Raw genomic sequence first — 12995 nt, forward strand, 5'->3', positions numbered from 1 at the left:
AGCATCAAGTTGGATAAATCACCGGTACTGGATGAGATGTACCCCAGGCTACTGTGGGAGTTGAGGGAGAAGATTGCTGAGCCTCTGGCAATGACTTTGCATCATCAATGGGGACGGGAGAGGTTCCAGAGGATGGAGGGTTGCGGATGTTGTTCCCTTATTCAAGAAAGGAGTAGAGATAGCCCAGGAAATTATAGACCAGTGAGTCTTACTTCACTTGGTTGGTAAGTTGAGAGGCAGGACTTATGAACATTTGGAGAGGCATAATATGATTAGGAATAGTCAGTGTGGCTTTGTCAAAGGCAGATTGTGCCTTACAAGCCTGATTGAATTTTTTGAGATTGTGACTAAACACATGGATGATGGTAGAGCAGTAGATGTAGTGCATATGGATTTCAGCAAGGCATTTGATAAGGTACCCCATGCAAGGCTTATTGAGAAAGTAAGGAGGCATGGGATTCAAGGGGAAATTACTTTGTGGATCCAGAACTGGCTTGCCCACAGAAGGCAAAGAGTCGTTGTAAAATGGGTCATATTCTGCATGGAGGTCAGTCACCAGTGGTGTGCCTCAGGGATCTGTTCTGGGACCCCCTCCTCTTCGTGATTTTTATAAATGACCTGGATGAAAAAGTGGACGGACGGGTTAGTAAATCTTCTGATGACACAAAGGTTGGAGGTGTTGTGGATCGTGTGGAGGGCTGTCAGAGGTTACAGTGGGAGATTGATAGGATGCAAAACTGGGCTGAGAAGTGGCAAATGGAGTTCAACCCAGATAAGTGTGAGGTGGTTCATTTTGGTCGGTCAAATTTGATGGCAGAATATAGTATTAATGGTAAGACTCTTGGTAGTGTGGCGGATCAGAGGGATCTTGGGGTCCGAGTCCACAGGATACTCAAAGCTGCTGCGCAGGTTGACTCTGTGGTTAAGAAGGCATACAGTGCATTGGCCTTCATCAATCGTGGGATTGAGTTTATGAGCAGAGAGGTAATGTTGCAGCTACAGTATATAGGACCCTGGTCAGACCCCACTTGGAGTACTGTGCTCTCAGTTCTGGTCGCCTCACTATAGGAAGGATTTGGAAACCATAGAAAGGGTGCAGAGAAGATTTACAAGGATGTTGCCTGGATTGGGGAGCATACCTTATGAGAATAAGTTGAGTGAACTCGGCCTTTTTTCCTTGGAGTGATGGAGGATAAGAGGTGACCTGATAGAGGTGTATAAGATGATGAGAGGCATTGATCGTGTGGATAGTCAGAGGCTTTTTCCCAGGGCTGAAATGACTAGCACGAGAGGGCACAGTTTTAAGGTGCTTGGAAGTAGGTACATACAGAGGAGATATCAGGGGTAGTTTTTTATGGAGAGAGTGGTGAGTGCATGGAATGGGCTTCCCTCGATGATGGTGGAGACGGATACGATAGGGTGTTTTAAGAGACTTCTGGACAGGTACACTGAGCTCAGAAAAATAGAGGGCTATGGGTAACCCGAGGTAATTTCTAAGGTAAGGACATGTTCGGCACAGCTTCGTGGACTGAAGGGCCTGTATTGTGCTGTAAGTTTTCTATGTTTCTGTGTTTCTGTTTGGAACCTAAATAGAGTGTTGGAATTTTGAATTGTTCTTGCTCATATAAATATTTTGTACATACTGTTTTTTTCTTACGAACAAACCTTATTTCCAGAAGTGTGTGGTTTTTCTAGTCACTGCCTCCTTCCGATACCAGAATCTTCTGATGGCCTACTAGCAACTAGTGCAATCTGATTTTCATAAGGAGCGCAGGAACTAGCCTCACGCGATAAAACCGGTGCTACACAGATGCTACGTGAAACTTGCCAAGCCAGCCAGGAGGCAGTGTATTAGATAAACAGCAGCACACCAATCAGTATACAAAGCACTAAAAGAATATTATTTTTCAAACTCACTTGTTCAATTAAGTCCTACAGTGAAAGAAAATGTATGTCATAAAGGAAATCCCAAATGCTGTTTTAGTCAATGGCATTAACAGGAATAGAACAAGATGAGGAAATACTGGACTTTCTTAAAGTATATGGTTCAGTTGCCATAGTTATTCGTCTAACCGATCCCGGTGAAGAATTTCCCCAGTCCCTCATAGTAGAGTATCATTTTGACTCTGCAGTGCAAGGTCTCCAGCTCTTCCTACCGTACACTCAACAGGCACGCGTGACCAAAATGTTTTTTACCGTGCAGTTACTTTAGCCAGTGTTTACACCCAGAAAGTTGAAAAAGACACCACTCAAGATTACCTTGGTGAGTTGAAAACCTTAGTGAAGCGCAGTGGGAAGGATTATAATGAAATCTTGAGAGAGATGTTAACCCAGATCAGTGAAACCCTTACTATTGAGAGTAGGGAAACAGTCACTGTTGAAACTGCTGACGATGTACATAATAAGACCAGAACTCTTCAATTCAGAGCAGACTCCTCTGATACTAACCAGCCAGAAGCAGCTCTGTCTGCTATGCAGAATAACTCAGTCCCTGAAATACAAACTAATGGAGTTGCAGTGAACCCATCCCTCTCTCCCGGTGATATAAACCCTCCAGGTATTCAGAGAGTCGTAGAGGAGCACATTGTGCGCAGTAATGACTTGATGGTTCATGGCAATCCACCAGTAAGGCTCCAAACCTTTTCTGGTAGAACCCCTCGTCCACCTAATGAGGCAGATTATGAGACTTGGCGTGCTAGTGTTGAACTGCTCTTGCAAGACCCAAGTATGTCTGATCTTTATAGAACACGGAAAATATGTGAAAGTATTCTTCCACCAGCTTCTGACTTCGTCAAGTCAATAAGCCCTGGAGCTTCACCTGCTATTTATGTACAACTTCTAGACTCAGCTTTTGCCACCATGGAAGATGGTGATGAATTATTCACCAAATTCATGAACACGGTGCAGAACACAGGTGAAAAACTATCCCCCTACCTACAGCAACTACAAGTAGCATTGACACTGGCTGTAAAGCGAGGTGGAGTTGCCAAAACTGAGGCTAACAAGCATATCTTAAGGCAGTTTTGTAGGGGATGTTGGGACCACTCCCCAATTTTGGAGCTGCAACTGGAACTGAAAAAACAAAACCCACCATCATTTACTGAACTATTGACATTTCCACGCACCGAGGAAGACAAGTATGCTTCTCGAACCGCACGCATGAAACAGCATTTAGGACCTGTCAAACCACATGCTGTTACACAGTCTCAGACCACAGGTGCCTGTAAAGAAGATGATGTAGCACAGCTAATTTCAATTACTTCTCAACTGACTGAACAAAGCTGAGCTTCAAAGTCAACTAGCTGCTTTACAAGTTACAAAACTGCAGAAGGGAAAAACGAGCAACTGATATGTCACCAAAAAGAAAAGCTGACACAGAGGATAATGTGGTAAAGATGGGCACATAGCCAGCTCTTGCTGCTATGAACCAAATCTGGCATTAGTAGCAGAAAATAGAAGACAGCTTGAAAAGAGACGGAGCAAGTGGGAGTCGAGCCGTGGCACTCGTAAGCCTCATTTCAAATTAGAAGCAGGTCCTGTTGCAGGAAAGATGGGGACTGACATTGTGCAAACTATATGTGAGAGTCATCTTATCCAAGAAACAGAGCCTGCTGCAGATCTTGCCATTGCATATGTTCGATTCTTAATGAGCATTCAAGTGCTACTCCTGACAGTTAGGCACAAGAAAATCAGTGTGGGGGATTACCAGTCATTTCTCATCTCTCTGATGCTGAGATTACAGACTCCCAGTCAGCAGATCCTTGTATTAGGGAAGTTATCAATCAGTTGGAAGCTGGAGGAAAACGATCCCCTTCAGTGAGAAACACAATCCCCAGACTCCCCTACCTTCCCAGAGAATGGGATCATCTAGAGCTGAAAGGCAGATTTCTCTACAGAAAAAGATTAACCAGAGATAAAACAACATATCAGCTTGTTTTACCTGAAAAGTTTCAATCTGAGGTACTTAAGAGTCTTCACGATGACTTTCGTCACATGGGTATTGATCGTACCCTGGATTTAGTCAGAAGCCGATCCTATTGGTCCAAGATGGCTGCTCATGTAGAACACAAGATTAAAACATGCAGTCGATGCGTAAGAAGAAAGATCTTGCCTGAGAAAGCTTCTCCGTTAGTGAATATTGTGATGTCTCAACCCTCGCAGCTGGTCTGTATGGACTTTCTTACATTAGAACCCGATCAAAGTAACACAACAAATGTGTTAGTAATAACTGATCATTTCCCTAAATATGCTTTGGCTATTCCTACACCTAACCAAAAAGCCAAGACAGTTGCAAAGTGCCTATGGGAGCATTTCATCTTGCATTATGGTTATCCCGAGCGACTGCGCAGCGATAGAGGGCTTTGAATCCCACCTGATTAAATAATTGTGTGAGATAGCTGGAATTCAAAAAGTCAAAACTACACCATATCATTATAGAGGAAACCCTGTCAAGAGGTTTAACAGGACCCTCTTAGATATGGTGGAAACCCTGGAGATGAAAGATAAAAGTCACTGGTGAGAATTTGTGAAATTCTTAGCCCATGCTTATAATTGTACTAGGAGTGAGGTGACTGGCTTTAGTTCCTATGAATTGATGTTCAGATGACAACCCAGACTTCCAGTTGACTTAGCTTTTGGAATGCCCTTGAAAGGCATAGATGGTAAATCACATTTTCAGTATGTACAAAATTTGAAATCTCATCTTGAGGAAAGGATCAAGATAGCTATGGGGAACTCACAGAAAATGGCAAACCCAAACAAGGCTAGATATGATAAACATGTACACACGAGGAAATCTGCAGATGCGGGAAGTTCAAGCCACACACATCAAAGTTGCTGGTGAACGCAGCAGGCCAGGCAGCATCTATAGGAAGAGGTACAGTCGGCGTTTCGGGCCAAGACCCTTCGTCAGTACTAACGAAGAGCTAATAAGAGATTTGAAAATGGGAGGGGGAGAGGGAGATCCAAAATGATAGGAGAAGACAGGAGGGGGAGGGATGGAGCCAAGAGCTGGACAGGTGATTGGCAAAAGGGATAAACATGTGACAGCTTCAGAGCTGAAGGAAGAAGACCGAGTGCTACTAAGGGATGTGCATCCACGAGGTAAAAGCAAACTTGGTGGTAAACGGGAAGAAATAGCTATGGAGTGGTGAGCCAAGCTGGTGATCTGCCTGTTTGCAAGGTACGTCCTGAGAACCAGTCTGGGCCCATACGAACATTACATAGGGATCTATTGCTCCCTTGTGGATTTCTTCCTTCTGAGGACAATGTACAACTTCCTCCTGTCCCTGTTCACAAGTACACAACTCGTGGTACTAACAATGAACAGTCAATTGAAGAGGAAGAAAATCCAATTGACTGAAGAAGTCGAGGAGAAGGTTTATTACCTCAGACCAAGACCTGACACTGTAGATGAACCTTCTGAGAGTCGACAATCCTGTGAACAGTTACACAGAACTGTGGGCTCCAACTCAAGCCCGAAGCACCCATTTACAACCACACTGGTGGCAGAAACAAGTGCTAGAATCCGAAAGAAATGCAAGTTCCTTACCTGATGTACAGGAACCCATTGTAGAAAGTAACTTACCTGTCAGTCCTGAAGAAAACCCTGCGGAAGAAACAACAAATGAAGAATTGCATAATCTGTGTATCCCACCTGATGGTAGAAGTATGGAAATTTTGTCAATCCCAAATGAGTTTGAGATTCAACAAAAAAAAACAGAAACACATGATGAAGTGTTGACTAGAAAAGACATGACAAATGAAAATTCTCACAAAGAAGAGCCTGAACTCAGAAGGTTTTCTAGACACACAAAACCCTAGAACTCGAACGTATCCTGAGCTAGGAAATCCTTTAGTGACTGTAATTCAGTCACTTTTCCAAGTTCTGAGCTCAACTATTGTAGAAACTCTTACAGATTTCGCAGATGAAGAACACCCCAAACCCATTACAGTGCAACCTGTAGCCGTATGCAATGGGACTTGCATAAATTCAAAGGGGAAGGGTGCAACCCAGGGTAATTAAACCCAAAGATGTCATGTTAGAAAGTTTACGATATTTTCTTTAAAAAAAGAGAATTTGAAAAAAAACGCTTTGCGAGGGCGGAGCATGGCCGATGCAGGAACGGAAAAGACCATAAGACCATAAGACAAAGGAGCAGAAGTCGGCCATTCGGCCCATCGAGTCTGCTCCGCCATTTTATCATGAGCTGATCCACTCTCACATTTAGTCCCACTCCCCCGCCTTCTCACCATAACCTTTGATGCCCTGGCTACTCAGATACCTATCAATCTCTGCCTTAAATACACCCAATGACTTGACCTCCACTGCTGCCTGTGGCAACAAATTCCATAGATTCACCACCCTCTGACTAAAAAAATTTCTTTGCATTTCTGTTCTGAATGGGTGCCCTTCAATCCTTAAGTCATGTCCTCTCGTACTAGACTCCCCCATCATGGGAAACAACTTTGCCACATTCACTCTGTCCATGCCTTTCAACATTCAAAATGTTTCTATGAGGTCTCCCCTCATTCTTCTAAACTCCAAGGAATACAGTCCAAGAGTGGACAAACGTTCCTCATATGTTAACCCTCTCATTCCCAGAATCATTCTAGTGAATATTCTCCGTACCCTCTCCAACGTCAGCACATCCTTTCTTAAATAAGGAGACCAAAACTGCCCACAGTACTCCAAGTGAGGTCTCACCAGCGCCTTATAGAGCCTCAACATCACATCCCTGCTCCTATACTCTATTCCTCTAGAAATGAATGCCAACATTGCATTCGCCTTCTTCACTACTGACTCAACATGGAGGTTAACTTTAAGGGTATCCTGTACGAGGACTCCCAAGTCCCGTTGCGTCTCTGAACTTTGAATTCTTTCCCCATTTAAATAATAGTCTGCCCGTTTATTTTTTCTGCCAAAGTGCATAACCATACACTTTCCAACATTGTACTTCATTTGCCACTTCTCTGCCCGTTCTTCCAATCTATGCAAGTCTCTCTGCAGACTGTCCGTTTCCTCAGCACTACCAGCCCCTCCACCTATCTTCGTATCGTCAGCAAACTTAGCCACAAAGCTATCTATTCCATAATCAAAATCGTTGATGTACAATGTAAAAAGAAGCGGCCCCAACATGGACCCCTGTGGAACACCACTGGTAACCGGCAGCCAACCAGAATAGGATCCCTTTATTCCCACTCTCTGTTTCCTGCCAATCAGCCAACGCTCTATCCACGTATGTAACTTTCCCATAATTCCATAGGCTCTTATCTTGTTAAGTAGCCTCATGTGTGGCACCTTGTCAAAGGCCTTCTGGAAATCCAAATATACAACATCCACCGCATCTCCCTTGTCTAGCCTACTGGTAATTTCCTCAAAAAATTGTAATAGGTTTGTCAGGCAGGATTTTCCTTGAAGGAATCCATGCTGAGTTCTGCCTATCTTGTCATATGCCTCCAGGTACTCTGTAACCTCATCCTTGACAATCGACTCCAACAACTTCCCAACTACCAATGTCAAGCTAACAGGTCTATAATTTCCTTTTTGCTTCCTTGCCCCCTTCTTAAATAGCGGAGTGACATTTGCAATCTTCCAGTCCTCCGGAACCATGCCAGAATCTATCGACTTTTGAAAGATCATTGCTAACGCCTCCGCAATCTCCATAGCTACTTCCTTCAGAACACGCGGGTGCATTCCATCTGGTCTGGGAGATTTATCTACCTTTAGACGATTCAGCTTCCTGAATACTTTCTCTGTCGTAATTGTGACTGCGCACACTTCTCTTCCCTGCTACCCTTGAGTGTCCGGTATACTGCTGATGTATTCCTCAGTGAAGACTGATGCAAAATACTCATTCAGTTCCTCTGCCATCTCCTTATCTCCCATTACAATTTCTCCAGCATCATTTTCTATTGGTCCTATATCTACTCTCACCTGTCTTCTACTCTTTATATACTTGAAAAAGCTTTTAGTATCCTCTTTGATATTATTTGCTAGCTTCCTTTCATAGTTAATCTTTTCCCTCTTAATGACCTTCTTGGTTTCCTTTCGTAAGGTTTTAAAAACTTCCCAATCCTCTGTCTTCCCACTAATTTTTGCTTCCTTGTATGCCCTCTCCTTTGCTTTAACTTTGGCTTTGACTTCTCTTGTCAACCACGGTTGCATCCTTTTTCCACTTGAAAATTTCTTCTTTTTTGGAATATACCTGTCTTACATCTTCCACACTTCTCGCATAAACTCCAGCCACTGCTGCTCTGCTGCCTTTCCTGCCTGTGTCCCTTTCCAGTCAACTTTGGCCAGTTCCTCTCTCATGCCACTGTAATTTCCTTTACTCCACTGAAATACTGACACATCAGACTTTAGCTTCTCTTTTTCAAATTTCACAGTGAACTCAATCATGTTACGATCACTGTCTCCTAAGGGTTCCTTCACCTCAATCTCCCTAATCATCTCCAGTTCATTACACAATACCCAATCCAGTACAGCCGATCCCCTAGTGGGCTCGACAACAAGGTGTTCTAAAAAGCCATCTCGCAGACATTCTACAAATTCTCTCTCTTGAGATCCAGTGCCGACTTGATTTTCCCAATCCACTCGTATGTTAAAATCCCCCACAATTATCATAACACTGCCCTTCTGACAAGCCTTTTCTCTTTCCATTTGTAATTTGTAGTCCACATCACTGCAGCTGTTTGGAGTCCTATAAATAACTGCCATCAGGGTCCTTTTACCCCTGCTATTTCTTAGCTCAACCCATAAAGATTCTACACCTTCCGATCCTATATCACCTCTTTCTAATGATTTAATATCACTTCTTACCAATAAAGCCATGCCTCTCCCTCTGTCTACCTTCCTATCCTTCCGAAACACCGTGTATCCTTGGACTTTCAGCTCCCAGAGACATGCATTCTTTAGCCAGGTCTCAATGATGGCCACAATATCATACCTGCCAATCTGTAGCTGTACGACAAGATCATCCACCTTATTCCTTATGCTGCATGCATTTAAGTATAACAACTTAAGACCAGTATTTGATACTTTTCGCTTTGATTTCACTGCAACTCATCCCAATGGCTACAAATTTGCCCCGTCACCTGCCTGTCTTTCCTGACATCTTTACTGCTCACTATCTTAGATTTATTTCTGTTTTCTCCTTCCTCCGCTCTGTCATTCCGGTTCCCATCCCCCTGCCAAATTAATTTAAACCCTCCCTAACAGCTCTATTAAACTTTCCCGCCAGGATATTGGTCCCCTTCGGGTTCAGGTGTAACCTGTCCTTTCTGAACAGGTCATACTTCCCCCAGAAGAGATCCCAGTTATCCAAGAATCTGAAGCCCTGCCCCCTACACCAGTCTCTCAGCCACGCATTCATCTGCTTGATCCTACTACTCTTGCCCTCGCTAGCACGTGGCACAGATAGCAATCCCGGGATTACTACCCTGGAGGCCCTGCTTCTCAGCTTCCTTCCTAACTAGGAGGGAAACACAGCAACAATTAGAAGCTGAAGACATGAATTATTAAGAGTGGAATTAGTACTGGGTATCTTTACCCTACTAACTTGAAACCCTCAGGGTGAAACCCCTGGAGGAGAGACAATAGCGATAAAAGATTTGTTGAAGCTACAGCTATAACGAGACAACATCGGCAAAGACCGGTGTCCAAAATTCCTACTGTGTAGTCGGGAATTAGTTCTGTAAAATCATACCAAAGGATTTGGTCAAGTTTTGGTGCAAGCTTGTGAATTGTCTTTCCGTGGACGATCAACTATTTCATCCATTGAACCAAGAAAGGAGATGGTGAGCTATCCAAGAGTTGATGAACCAATGCAGGAATAAAATGTATAATGACTCAGAGGATTTAATACCATTGGATGTATAAGTTTATTTTCATTCGAAGAATCTGAATTTGATTTTCTGCAGGAACTGATTATTTTTGCAAAGACTTTGATAAGTTACTGAATGAGATTTACTTCATTTAAAAGTTGTGACGTTGGAGAATTGTCATGAAAGGAGTTAAACTGTGTATATATATTTTTTGAATTTGAATTTAAACTTGTAGATATGCTGCCTGGAACTGAAACTGAAGTTAACTATAATACTTGAGAATAGGAATTATATTTAGTTTTCTAACTAACTAGGGATAAGAAAAAGGAAAGTTTAGTCTGTAAACTTTTAAACAGGGAATAACACTAGATCTAATTAGTTAGAGAGTTTCGAGTAATAAACGAATCTCACTGATTGTAATTAAAAAGGAATTTGTTGTGGTTTGATATCTAAGATTTGGAATCTAAATAGAGTGTTGGAATTTTGGATTGTTCTTGGTCATGTAAATATTTTGTACATACTGTTTTTCTTCTTATAAACAAACCTTATTTCCAGAAGATTGTGGTTTTTCTATTCACTGCCTCCTTCCAGTACCAGAATTTTCTGATGGCCTGCTAGCAACTCGTGTAATTAAAAAGAGTGCAGTGACTAGTCACACGCGATAAGACCGGTGCTACACAGGTGTTGATGTTTCAGGCCGAGACCCTTCAAAACGACTGAAGGTCCTGTATGTTGCTTTTGTTCCTAAGTGTTTACTGAGTTACTGAACTGTGAAGTAACTGGCTTGTTATGTCTTGGATGTACCCTGGGAGTAGCAGAACACAGGGAATTTAGAAAGCTGAGAATATTTAATTTAGATTGCAGACCTTATGAACAAAAAATGTTACCAGGAGATTCTGCAGATGCTGCAAATCTTGAACAACACATGCAAAAGGCTGGAGGAACTCAACAGGTCAGGCAGCATCCAAGGAGGAAAATAAACAAAGATTCAGTAATACATTTATTATCGAAGTATATATGCAGTATACTTTGATTCATCTCGTCCACAGACAGACTTGAAACAGAAAACTATGGAACCTGTTCAAAGCAAACAAGCAAACCCCTCCTCCCCACACATGCAAAAAACAAATTGCACAACCAGCAACAAAAAAAAAAGAGCAAAAAAAACAGAACACAAAACACATAATTGAAAAGAGTCCAGCCATTTCAGCGTTTCTGGCTGAGGGTTTTCACCAGGACCCAATGGGATGAAAAGTGATACAAATCAGGACCTTTCCCATCACAATTTCCTTCATGTTTGAGCAAACAGTTAATCAGAATCAGGTTTATTATCTCTCTGACTTTGGTGATGTAAAATGTGTTGTTTGCAGCAGTAGTACGCTGTAAAGGCTTAAAACAAATTACAAAAATAAATAAAAGAAAGAAATTAGGTGAAGGTAGTGCTCATGGGCTCATGGAATTCAGAAATTGGATGGCAGAGGGGGAGAAGCTGCTTCAAATTTATCCTCCCCAGTGGTAGTAAGGAGAAGAGGGGCAGATTGCAGACGGTGACAGTCCTTAGTGATGGATGCCACCTCCTGAGGTACTGCCCCTCGAAAACGTCCTCACTGATGGGGAAGGTTGTGGCCATGAGACTGAATCTGCAATCCTCCGCAGCCTCTTGCAGTCCTGCTCACTGGAGCCTCTATGCCCGCCTTTGATATAACCAGTCAGCATGCTCTCCACCATACTTTTGTAGAAATTTGTAGGAGCCTTTATGACATTCTGTAAGTATGAATTTTCTCAAGTACTTGCAAGTATTGTGGTGAAAGTACAAAAAAAATGCAGATGGTGGAAATTGAAAATGTTAGCAGAAAATACTGGTGACCCTCAGCAGATCAGGCCACATCTGTGGAAAGACAAACCAGATAACTGTTTTATGGTGACCTAAATCAGTTAGCATGTTGCACTAAAGTGCAAAACACCATGTAGGAAACTAGTAGAATAAATCTTGATTTAAACAATTATATAATAGTTCCAGTAGAAGAATGGAGTGGGAAGCAACACACACAGAATGCTGGAGGAACTCAGCAGGCCAGGCAGCATCTATGGACGTCAACGAAGACCCTTCTTTGCTCCAGCATTTTGTGTGTGTCACCTTGGATTTCCAGCATCTGCAGATTTTTTCATGTTGGTGAATGGAGTTGGAAGCGCTGTACTTTTTTCCAGAATATAATGCTTAGTTGCTGATGAATCATTACATATCTAGACTTCCACCAAGCTGTCACAGACTGCCAAGATGGGAAACATCTGGTCACATCTGCATTCCTTTCGCATTGCTTTAACCTTTTGCTTATTATTTAACCTTTCTTGCCTTCTGTCTTCATTAGCTTAGGGGAAAAAGATCACAGTTTACTCCAAGAATTACCTATTTTTTAAAAATCCCACATTTCTATCCAGCTGCTAATCACCTTTCCTGGGCCCCTAGAAAACCATTTGTTCAAGGCAGCTTATCCACTGCTCCCTAGTTCTCAGCTTCCAGTTCCATTAGATAATCTCCTGCCTTGCTTCCTGACCAGTGACAAGAACAATTTAATTGGAATTCCACTGTATTCATCTTCACGTGAATGTTAGACTAAACCTCATTCCTTTCGGGAGGCCTAGTTTTAGTCTTAGTTCAGAGATGCAGTGCAATAACTGGCCCTTCTGGCCAACGATCCCACGTTGCCCAATTACACCCATGTGACCGATCAACCTACCAATCTGTATACCTTTTGGAGTTGGGGGAAAAACGGAGCACCCAGAGAAAACCCACATGTCACGGGGCGAACATACAAACTCCTTACAGACAGTGGCAGAATTGAACCTGGGTTGCTGACACTGCAATAGTATTACACTGATCACTGCACTATGGTGCTGTCTGTGATTTTATTCCCATTCAGTCCTTTCTTCACCGTGTATAATTCTATAAAGCAGTATTCATTTATGGACAATCTCCAAATGATTAACAAAAACTCTTATTGTGAGCTACCTATAAGGCACTACAACTTCCCACCCTCCTTCCTCACGGATCCACTGAGGACTAAGCTGGCAAACAGAAACATTGACTTGTTCCCACAACCTATGGACTCACTTTCAGGGAAACATCTCATGTTCTCAATATTTATTGTTTTTTTATTGTTTATTATTGT

The 12995-nt window shown here is 42.5% G+C and overlaps 1 protein-coding gene across 1 annotated transcript in view; it reads left to right on the plus strand.

Annotated features, from left to right (window-relative positions):
• The window catches only part of LOC140206520 (collagen triple helix repeat-containing protein 1-like), a 37474-nt gene that overhangs the window by 2670 nt on the left and 21809 nt on the right, over window positions 1–12995 (plus strand). The gene's annotated exons all lie outside the window — the stretch shown is intronic.

Source organism: Mobula birostris, chromosome 1 (assembly GCF_030028105.1).
Source record: "Mobula birostris isolate sMobBir1 chromosome 1, sMobBir1.hap1, whole genome shotgun sequence".
NCBI lineage: Eukaryota > Metazoa > Chordata > Chondrichthyes > Myliobatiformes > Myliobatidae > Mobula > Mobula birostris.